Here is a 12049-nt window from a genome sequence, read left to right on the forward strand (position 1 = left end):
CCGTGTTATAGACATCGTTAAGTACCGCTTGAAACGGGACGACAGCAGAGAAGACACACACGACGGCGCTAACTCGCAAATGACTTTACTACGCATAAACACAAATATATACTCAGAATGAACACGTGCCCAGTTCAACGCCTCTAAAGTGCAGTTTGATAAGCACAAAAGTTAAAGGATTACGATTCAATAAACACGAAATTACAATGTAGGTATTCAACAATCAACCCACAAAACGCCTAAGTTAATTCATTTGATAAGAACAGAAATTCATTTTCATGTATTGCAACCGACGCGTGGCTGACACACTTTTCATCGCTCTTTCTCATAGCTTGCATTCACTGGCGAGGCACGCTTGCAGGCAACCATGTGAGTGCGCCGTCACTGGTTACGTCGGGCTCCGCGGGATTGCGGTACTTGTCCGTGCTAAGGACATGATATGGGTTGGAAAGTCTAAGCTCTACGCCACAGAATGCAAAGCAATGCCTCGACTCCAATGTTAGTGCGATTAATAACATCTTTGTTGACAACACCGTTGAGAATCGGGTTGAAACGGAGCAGACAACGCACGCCGGTGTTTTTTTTTTTCTTCGGCGTGCTGGCGCAATGGCCTAACATGCGCCATGCCCGCGGCGTTTCGGCCATGTCCATCGCCGTTTCCAGTGTTGCCAAGCGAATAAATTGACAGCTAAACTTCTCAATTAATACCGCCAATATAGGAAGCTTCAATTATCTCATGTGTCAATTAGTGATTGTGCCGCCACAACACGCTGGTGTTCTCAAAAAGTGGACAACATTCCAATTGGTCCTCATCTGTAAGGGTCGCAGAATGCCGACTAATACGTGCATGAGAGGTGTTCTTGAGGGACCTCCGGTGCTCCATGAGTCGAACATTGATACACGTGCCTGACTGGCCAATATATACGTCATCGCATGATAATGACAATGAGTACACAATTCTCGTGTTGCACAGGACCAATGGCTAAGTATGCTTAAAATGGCAACAGCTATCAGACTTCTGTCCTGATAACTTCCTTTCCACCATTTCACATAGCTTGGCAAGTTTATACGGAGCAGAAAAAAGTACTCTAACCCCGCAACGTCCGGCAACATTCTTCAAGCCATGTGATAAACGGTGCATATACGGGATCACAGCGGTTTTCATTCTTTCTGCCGCAAGACCATCTTTCCTAGATTGCGCTGTCACACCCACCACTTTTAATAACTTCTGGGCAGTCTTGTGCGTTCTGTGCGCCGGGAAACCAGAGGCGTTATAGACAAGCGTTTTGCCGACTGTGCAGCCGTTTTGAACCTGTTCAGTTTTGACGGCATGTGCTGTTTAGCCGCGGGCTGTACTCCCACGATGCCGCAGGCAGCCAACTCTTGGCATCTTCGTACAATATCGTTACGCAGCAAATTTCTTGTTAGAACAGAACCGTCATTGATGATGCAGCTAGTGGTTGTAGCCGTGCACAATACAGCAGCGATTTAATGGGTATGGTGTGCGGCCCCCGCATGAAGAAAGATTGGAGCGCCGAACTGAATAAAATCAGCCCTTTCAAAAACAAAAAAAGAAGAGGACAGTTAAACCTGGATGTAACAAACCTCTATGTAATGAATTCCTGGATGGAACGAAGTTTTTCAATTTCCATTTCCAGCCCCATTGAAACCCATGTATTGGCGACCTCTGTGTAACGAAGGCGCTGCGATGGTTAACTTTGATGCAATGGATTTCCTACTCTGGTGAGCCATTGTTTTTGGCACTTTTTCTGAAAACTGGGCCGGTGAAACTCACTAACTTAGCCAACTTCGCCCGCACCATAAAGTACCGTGCGTTTCCACCACGTGTGAGTGCAGTGTCGGTTATGTGCTGGGCCTGCCTGTCGTCATGCAGTCGCGCGTCTCCACTGCCATCTGTGGTGTCGGTTCGTCGGTGATGAGTTCTGCTCCCAGAAAACGAAAAGTTTTGACTTTTCAAGACAAGCCCGCAATTTTAAATGCCGTCTCCACCGGCGAGAAGGAAGAACATCGCCGCCCGGTACAGTATCCAACCTAGCACTCCCTCAACAATTTTGACGGGGGCAAAAAGCATCAAGTTGGCAAAAAGATGCAGTTTCAGAATACGTTTGGTCCTTGAAACAGGTTAAATTAGGCCACTGATGAGTGCCAAAAGGCGAAAGTGATACTAAGGCAAGGCTTTTGCATACGGTGGTAAGTGACCTTGCTTGTTTGTATTGCCGAGTAGTGACTTAAATTCATGCGAAAGCAACAGACGCAAATGAGGCAGTTTTTCACTTCGAAATGAATCATTTAAGGCGGAGTTTACCACCACTTATGTGCAGCATATTGGTTTCGTTTCTGCTTCATTTCCACGAGACTAAACTCGAAACCTAAATGTAACGAAAAATTGGGAATTTTTGTCAACTTCGTTATATCCAGCCTTACCTGCTTACCTGCTTACCTGCTTACCTGCTTACCTGCATACAGGAATATAGCGACATTCAGAATGTGGCGGAAACAGAAGATGATAGAGAGGAGAGGAAAAAAAACAACGATTATGTTTTCTTTTGTTACAAGGCTCGAGTCTACTCTCCTTCAAGTTGTCCGCCTAGCTGCCTCTATAGTTTCCTGCATACGGTCATTCAATTTCCTGTAATTTAGTTTAGTATTTAAAACGCAATGAATCTTCCCGAAGGATTGGTTGCTGACAGGTCTGCTTGCTTTCACAGATGAAATAGATAATATACATACGAGCGTATAGTTACTGGTTTCTTTTTTAGGCGTGTCAGTAACTAATACGATATGAGAAATTGTACGACTGAGGTAATACATTCCTTTCTCCATGGGAAACACACAGGGTTACGGGAAGCAGAATTGCTGTATGGTACCTAATCAGTTCTCTATGTGACCTGAAGACTGCGCGTGTTGACTTAAAAAAAAAACGAGGCGTCGTCATTTTTATATCGAATATAAGTTTTATTATTTTGACTGTGTCGTGATCATCGGAAGGAGCGGCCAAACTGTTGCTTCAGCCTTTGAAATACTTTTTTGTGGTCAGTTGGTGGCAGCTACTCAGCATCCCGGGTAACCACTGAAAAAAAATTACACCATCAATTTCAATCTGTTCAGAGAAGTGCCATGGGAGCTTAGTTACGTAAGTTCTTATACTCGCACATATGTGCACTGTTTCTGGTGCAGCCTGTTACTCGTTAACTCTTTGCCGGCTTAGGCCGCTACCTGGGCAGGAGGTACCCCGCAGTAAGTTTCGTTCATTAAAAAATCATGTTGCTAGCACACATTTTTCGAAAACGTATCGACATATATAAGCTACGCTTTGAAAACTGCAGCGCTGTCTCCTAAAAAAATGCATTTTTTGTCTTTCATTTCACTGATCATGGCCGATGTACGTGTTGTTCTATTCAGTCGTAAAGGAGTACGGACAGAAAAAAATTAGGTTATGTTTCTTTATTTTGCTTTTGTTGATGCTTAATGGATTGGCGAACCCGAAACAGCTATTTAGCTACTTGAGCGAGCGATAATTAATTACATTGAACGGTCTGAAAAGCGTTCATTTCCCTTTCACATGCTTCCAGCCCGGAGTCAGCGTATGACAGAACCACGGTATGACATCACCGTTTTGTGCGGACTTGGAAACACTGCGGAGGCCGGTGGAAGCGTTGTTTCGACCACCCCACCACCAAAGCTGGGCTGCTGAGCCGCCTGAAGGCATTTAGGCCTACCATTGCAGCGGAGATTTGATGACCGCTTTCAGTAAAGTCCTGATGGTGACTTCTGTTGAGATTCTGGGATGTAATCTCAGATGTTGGCTCATCTGCCGCGTGTGGAACTTTATTTTTGGCAAGAGTGCTTTTTTGGGCAGCGGTTAGGCCTGCAGCTCTGGTTATATGCATCAGTTCGTGAAAGCGACAGCGGCCAGTCGCCGCTCGCAGGGCCGCGCGTGGGAAGTGACGTCACGAGTTTTTGACGAGCGTTGAAGGCACACGGCCATGTCACTTCTTTTCCCTACCACGGCGTGAAGTCACGCCGATGTCCATTTGCTGCCCACAACTCCGCGTGCTGTTCCATCGGTGCAATCAATAAGATCCAACTGGAGTATGGTCCACGCGTCGCCAGTTTCTCATATTTCAGCCGGGGTATTCTGTTGAGTAATGGTAGCGAGCTTTGTAAAAATATTAACACCAAAAATTAGCGTCGGTACCCATCTAAACAACTTAATACGGCAGTTACATTTACGCAAGCTTATTTTTCCGACACCACAGTTTGCGTTACGGTTTTTGTGGTCTAGAAGAACCTTCCCAGACCTTAGCTGCGTCGCAGGAATTGAGAGAGACAGAAAGAGAGGGGGCAGGGGGGACTTGCTTATAAATGGGGGTCAGCCTAGCAGCGCGCTTGGATTTGAACACGGAACAAATGGGCAACAAAGTGTTAAGGACACCAGCACCGAAAAAGCAGACAAGCTTTGACAAATGCCGGAACGAACACAAAACTTACGTTTTAAGACGTAATTAGTATTATGATTTCATTATATCAAATGAAGGGAAAATCTTGACAGTCATACCAACCTTGCTAATATATGGCGAAATCGTGAATATAGAGTGGGGGCATTTCAATTACCATTTACCGTCTCTCGTTCTATATGCGGTGGTCTTAGCTCTTATTTTGTAATCTAAAAGCGTATTGTAAAAATGGGAAAATTAAAATACAAGGCAAGATATTTCTTACCCTACAGCTTTTTGGCCTTGTGCACTGCTACTGCCCACGCGCACTTGACTGGCCCCATATCCATGACCACCGTGGCTCCAAGGGTGACCAAACGCTCCGTGGTGTACGCCCGGAACTCCGTATCCAGAGGTGTGGTGGCCGCCCCATGTTCCGAAACCATGGGTGTAGCCAACAGCACTCGGTCCGTAGCCGTAGCCCCAGCTGCCAGAAGGCTGGTGGACAAGCCAGAAGCCGTATGGGTTAGCTGTTACATGCGGACGTACGCCAATACTGTGTCCGCCGAAGCCTGGGTGGAATCCCGCGTAGCTTCCGGGATAACTTCCAAGATAATTTCCAGGATATCCCCAGGGGAGTCCTCCGTAGTTGGCTCCCCAGTAGCTCCCTAAATAATTTCCGCCTAGGCCATTGAAGAGACCATGATGAATTTTTCCGGAGCCGAAACTTCCACCGCTTCCTATACCTTGGCCGACGTTTGAGGAACTCGAGCCACCGATAGATGAGGAGGTCCAGGTGCCATCAGAGCCCGTCTGGCCGTTGCTTCCCGTTGAGCCGCCACCAGAGCTTCCTTCATGAGTATCGGGAGTCGACAAAATACCAGCACCGCTAGAGCCACCTGCCTGTGATCCGAGGCTCACCGAGTTCATCAAGGAAGCTGAAACATGGACAATAAATTATCCTATTTTGAGATATGGCGTGATCTGCGAACAATATAATTGCGCGCTGGTTGAGGCACTTTTTGCCGATAATTCATCATCGATAGATTCACTGACCGATTTGTCAGACCTGACGTGGACGGTAAAAGTGACCTACCATTCAAATAGCCCTAAAAATAACTAGGCCCAGAAAAACACTGATATGTTAGAAACAGTCGTAGCAAAGAACCACCCCTATTGTCACACAGCTCTCTTCGCTGCCCCCCGCTCCTTTTAAAGGAAAAGAAGAAAACCTACTCCTGAATCAATTCTCTCTGGGAGTACAAAAACATCTTGTAATCTAAATTCTCCATGGAAGATATATGACTCACCACAGTAAATGCGATCAGGTAGGTGTACACGCCTCCTTTTAATCCCACTTACCTCGTGAAAGGGTGGGTCATGGCCAGTGTAGCAGCAAATACTAAAGAAAAACAAATGCCCCACCTTTTCATTCAACGGAATCAGAAAGGCTTAACAGCGGGCGTTTAGGGAAGCAACTTGACATTAATGGAAGCATTAGATGTATATAAAATGCGGTAGAGTTAAAACTGGTTCAGAATTAGATACGGAGCAATACCGAAAAATTAGTCTGCAATCAAAGAAAAAGAGCTGATGGTTGCAGCTGTTACCTTGACCTGCGCAAATCCACGACAGCTGTTAGGCTGCAAAGCGCCCCACCCTTTTTATTTGCCGGTTTAGACTTAGACGTAACGATAATGCCTTGCACGATGGCATCACTTCAACAAGCCGAATTTTGATCTGTAACTATTTTGCCTATTTAGGTAAGCGAGAAAGCCACGACATCGGTTCCCCTGGTATATCCACAGGACATGACGGGATGCCTGCTACCACCGCAGCTGGACTGCTTAAAGAGTTTGCACTTCATTCCGGGTTTTTCTTGTCCCTTTGTAATGATGAAAAGCTTAATATAGTTGCATTTTCAAGAGGGATTGGACGGCTAAACAAGAAACGCTCCGAGCAAAGGCGCACACAGCTTCTTTGAAACAAAGCATTGCATGCAGAAATCAAGTCTTTACATTCTACAAACTAGACTAGACTGAGATACAAACAATGACGCACCGAGTGAAGCTTTGGGTTGAAGCGGCTTCGTACAACTTTATACATTGAACGACGCTGTTCAAAGCTCTACCGTCTAAATTATTCCGAGCCATAAGAAATACGCTGACATGCTTGGGACTCCATCGACCGCGCAGAATAATTAACCTGCTAATCGGGCCGTAGTGAGGTTCCTTCGAAGCTTATTCTATATTAGAAAAGATTGCATACACTACAAAGAGTTAAACCACAAACGCTCACCGGCACTCAGTAGAGCCACTGTGAAGAAGGGCTTCATTGCTGTACCGCGCAGTGCTGGCCGTCCTTACTCCGACAATCCGCACAAGTGTTGACGGCGTATGGTGCATATATGCACATGTCTATTATTATAACGGGGCAAGAATTATCATACCGCAAAAGGCAAAGAAGAAGCAATAAACTAATGAAAAATAAAGAAAAAAACGGACGAGTAAAAAGAGAAAGAAGAAAGGAAAAAATAAATAAATCAAGGAAAGTAGCAAGAAAAAAAAAAGAATGCCGAGAAACATTTGTTCAGAACAATGTAGATCAGCTTTACCAGTTTTCTTTGTGTGAAACCAAAGAAGAACACGTAAAGAAGAGCAGCTTGATCTCAAAGCTTTTGCGGAAGAAGCGGGATGGTGGCGAGAGTGTGCTTACGTGGTGCAAGAAGGATAAAAAATTGTCTTTTCAGGAGAGACCACTTTACTGCAAATGGAACAGCCAAGGCGGATGGATATTGCTTGGAAATAATAAAATCGCACTTACTTCTCCCGCAGACGCAAGTGGTGGGATTCTTGCCTCATGGCGTTTCGGCTATTGTTCCGGGGTTCCACGATGCACCCGTGAGCGAGCTGACGGGCGTCAGGTTATGGCAATGTACAATGCTTATTGTCCTTCGCAGGCAACTTTCCTCGCGTTTGCGGCAAAATTTCTATTCGCATTATGAGTCGAAGAATCCGGAGGCGTTTTTGATCGTCCTTCGCGGACGGTGACAAAATACCCCGCGGAAGCAACGCGTGGGAAGAACAGACGCAAACCAGCCACGGTGAACGCCACTTCTAGGGAAGTAAGGGCGTGAAAGGAAGGTGGCTGCGTTTTTATACTGCTAACTAAACGAAAATATTGAAAAGAAGAGCAGGTGCACATGGTGACACACGAGGGGAACAGGTTAGATTTACCATGGTTTAGATTTACAGAGGCTAGATTTACCATGGTGCATCTAGCATCCTGCTCGGTAGTTGGATGGGCTAACCAGAAAATTTGAAATTGTTAAACCAAACGAACGGAATTTATGACGGAACAAGCATTTTATTGACACATTTTCACTATCCACAGCATTGTGACGCACTGTGGCAGCCCTCTTTTCGCTTATTCCAAATATACTTTTCTTTAATTCCGTAATGAGAATTCGTGTACGAATTTATGATCCATTTGTTTGTTTGCAAGCCCCTGATCTATCCTCTACACAAAATAGGGTTGTTCGGAAACCGGAAAGTGACAGCTTGCCTTTTATGAAGAGTATATTGTTGAAAATTGCCTGTTCCGTTAGAAATTATAGCTATGAGAACACGTTACATGTTGTCTAACACCACTTAAAGCTATTGTTCATTGTTCTGAAGGTTGTTCATTGTTCTGAAGCGATTGTTCATTTGTGGCCTTGCCACCTCGCTAAATATCCAGCATGACCAAAGATTTATTTTAATCCTAAGATGTCAAATAGTGCTGTTTCATAGCTGAGCTGTTTGAAGCCAAAATTCGAATGTTCACCGGATGGTCACAAATAATTTTACATAATTAAAGACCAGCAACATAAAAGTGTCAGCACGTTTTAAGATTATCTGGGAAGACTCACTGCCGTGCAAAACGTGTCCTGGGTGCGACAGACTATCGTTTTGCCGTACGTTTTCAATTCACCGCCACGTTAAAAACAGCAGCTGACTCCCGTTTAGCGTATTACATGGCTGTCTCTAACTATTTCACATTTAATCCTTACTTTTCAATGACGAATCAGCTTCGATGGCTTCTATTGGTCTCGGAACTGGAGACGTTTAGTTAGCCAGTAAATTAAGACGTTTATTCATCACGCTCTTGCGCCTGTACCTTCCTTTTTTTTATTGTTTTGGTTTTCTGCTTTTCTGTCTCCCTCACTCTCTCCTCGTCTCTCTCTCCCTCTGTTCCTCTCTCTAGCCCCCTCTCTCTCTGTCTCTCTCTTCTTTTCTTTCTCTCTCTCTTTCTTTATCCCTCTCTCGGCACTGTGTCCTTTACATTGTGCTTCACTTGTTTCTTCTGATGTTTTTCTTTGCTTTTCCTTCCGGCATTTGCGAGGTTTTTACTCGCTCGTTCTTTCTATCTTCCGGCAGTCACCGTGATTTTCTATGATCGTTTCGCTCACCATATTTATCCCTGTCTAGCGTAGCACACCTCGCCGTTATTACAGTTGACCTCCTAGTTTCCAGGACTCTTTACCTCCCTTTACTCAGCATCAGGTTACGAGTTGTATTGCCTGTTTGAGCAGGCGTTTTCAGAGGGAAGCGAACAAAAAATTCTGGCGGGGTTATGATTTTCGGCTGTCAAAATTATTCTGTTTCTTTTAATTGTGGCGCGCCTATAGGGTAGAAAAATTGTTACGAATAGTGCAGTTTTGTGCTTCCTGCTCTTATTATGACGTAGCTAACTTGACACACACACACGCACGCATGCGCACACACACACTCACACGCACACACGCGCACACGCACATGCACACACGCACACGCACAAGCACGCACGCGCGCACACACACACGCAGACGCACACACGCACACTTGCACACTGACACATGCGTACACACACATACACACGCTCACTTGCACACGCACACACACACACGCTCACTTCCACGCGCGCACACGCGCGTAGACACACACGCACACACACGCACCCCCCCCCCACACACGCACGCACACACATGCACAAGCACGCACGCACGCACGCGCATACACAGCCATAGAAAAATTAAATGCGAACGAGCAAATATGAACAAAAAAACGCAAACGGTGCAATTTCTTTCCATGGAAGTCAAATTTTCGCATCACCCCATAACAGCAGCAAAATTTGTAAACGTGAGTTTCCAAATATACAACAATCGCGTCATTCTGCGATCTAAAGGAAACAGATTCTTCGATTTTGCGTGTTGTGGTTCACATATTCGTGTTTTCCTTTCATTTACATATAGCCCTACACACAAGCGCGCCGCATGCACGTACACACGCACGCACAAATACGTACGCACACACACACACACACATACACACACAAACACTAGAAACTACTATTTTTCATGGCCTAAGCAAAAAACCAAGGTCAAAATTTTGTTATACTGGACAACTGCTTTTATGTTGCCACACTAAACATAATTTCTAGTGTTAGTGAATATGAAAGCAATTTATGAGGATGTGGATGTGGGTGAAGCAAGTCCGCAAAGGCTTCTGTTTCATACAAACAGGAAAAAGCATTAAAAAATGTTTTGCCCGTCCGGCCCGCACGTACAACCAACCGTTTTTTTTAAATCCGATTTCTGCAGGAAGAATAGCTGTCTTTGAGCAGGGTAGGGATAACGCACCGAAGTTGATTGCGTAGTGAGTGCACTATATTTGCGCCGCCACAGCTGTTTTTGTCTCACAAGTGGAACAATATTTTTGTCTCCTGGAGAACCCTTCCTAACGAGCAAACAAAGGAACGTCAGCATCGCACAAAATGCCCGCGTAGTGCAGTTTTTGTTCCGCTGTCTGAAAACTCGATCTTCGCGGAACGTTAACGTTAACCTAAGATTAAATTTTATGAAAATTTGTCCTTTACACCTGTCAACCAAGCTTTCCTGACACATAAAACTACCCATAGAGGATTTAATGGCTTATATCTGGAAAGGCTTCTGCGTTATAAAGCGAGCTGTAAAAGCGGTGCTTACAAGACAAGCAAGAAAGAAATGGTTTTTCGTAGTAGGGCCTGGTTGTCTTGAGAGTTATTATTTGGCAGCCCGTAATTATATTATCAGTAACTGGTTTGTAACTGTCATACTTAGCTGGCAAGCTGGTAATATATTGAACCGAAAACAACCATGCGGGTAGATAAAGCCTGTTCCCTTAGAGGGAACAGAATTAAACAAAATCAGTCAGAGCTGTCTTCTACAGCAACCGCTCCCCAACAAGTGTATCTCCGTGTTTTTCTCTTTTTTTCAGCCCGCAGCCAATTAAAACGTAAAGGTCGGGGCTTTGCAAATGACCGCCACTTCTTTCTCTCTCCCTCTCCCTCTCTTACGATGCAGTTTCTACTCTGATGGTATGTCTCGTATTCGACTTGGGCGACCCGCCACTGACGCTTTGATAAGCGACGTTTTTTTTTCGGTAACAGCAATAAAAACGACCACAACACTTCAATACCAGCACCCTTTGTTTATGTCTGATCAAAGTTAACTGTGAATACGAACCAACTTGCCCTTCTTCGAAAACTGTTGTTTTATACACGTGTTGAATTCTCTGGGATTCCAAGTTTCGTGCCCTGGCCAGATAATGCCTGATCCTCCCTCGAGCCTGATCCCCACATTAGCAGCTGAATCGCTCAACAAATTTAATTTCATTTCGCCCGACCCAACATATGTCATCTGTCGAACTGGCTGGCTGGTTGGCTGGTGGCTAGCTGGTTGTCTTTCTGTCTTTCAATGAATCAATCAATCAATCAATCAATCAATCAATCAATCAATCAATCAATTATTCAACTACGGAACCCAAGCGAATTCAGTCTGTGTGGGTCACCTGGGAGAAAAATGAAACATACACGCACATAACCACGTATTAAGGGCAATAGAAGAACAAAAATCCGTAGTTAAATAAAGCAAGCAAAATTGGCTGGCGATTACGATACTCCCTAATGCGATATTTGGGCGCAGCAGCAGTGAACTGAGGCAGCACTCACTCGTGGGTTCTCTCGACGGCAGCGATGATGAGCCTCTGCGTCGGCGGCGCGAAGTGCGTCTCAGGGAGGGACCGCGACCCGCGTCTTAGGCAGGGAACGCACACCATCATCGCTCACACGCCCCCCTCACGTTTTCGCCAGCGTCGAACAGAGGAGCGTTTCGTGCGGGCACAGCATATTGCCCTCCACCCCTCCCCCACCGCACACTTTCGGGGAACGCTCGCGTCGCCACGGTGAACCGTTCTCCCCTCACAATTTTGTGACACTCTCCTCCTCTGCTTTCTTTCACTATCCGGTCTTGCCATCGTTCACTCGGTTACGACGGCGACGCGGCTCAGCTAAGAGACGGGCGCCAAAGGGCTGCGCCCTAATATACAAAAAGGGTCAGATGCGCGAGGAGCGCAATACGGGCTGATCCCAAGTCGTATCGTACCACTTTCTCCAACTATGGCGTATTTGCTTAGCCCGAGTCTCCGCAGCACAGCTGCAATATCTTCGATGTCATCAGTAGCCATCAGGTCATCAGGTCGTCAGTAGCGACTATGCCCTGCGCTAAATCTCTTTGCGGGAAAGTCAGCTTTATA

General features: G+C 45.5%; 1 long non-coding RNA gene across 2 annotated transcripts; it reads right to left on the reverse strand.

The window, feature by feature from the left end:
- Positions 1–2955: 2955 nt before the first annotated feature.
- Positions 2956–7191, reverse strand: LOC144152826 (uncharacterized). 2 transcript variants are annotated; one of them, XR_013319233.1, is made up of 4 exons: positions 7173–7191; positions 6756–6874; positions 4744–5395; positions 2956–3091 (listed from the first exon to the last, which is right to left on the reverse strand). It is a non-coding gene; the product is annotated as an uncharacterized LOC144152826 (long non-coding RNA). The 2 variants fall into 2 exon arrangements; XR_013319232.1 differs by lacking the exon at positions 7173–7191 and having other exon boundaries at positions 6756–6893.
- Between the last annotated feature and the right edge of the window lie 4858 nt (positions 7192–12049).

Source organism: Haemaphysalis longicornis, unplaced genomic scaffold (genome assembly GCF_048455015.1).
Source record: "Haemaphysalis longicornis isolate Haplotype H1 unplaced genomic scaffold, Haemaphysalis longicornis Haplotype H1 scaffold_9, whole genome shotgun sequence".
NCBI lineage: Eukaryota > Metazoa > Arthropoda > Arachnida > Ixodida > Ixodidae > Haemaphysalis > Haemaphysalis longicornis.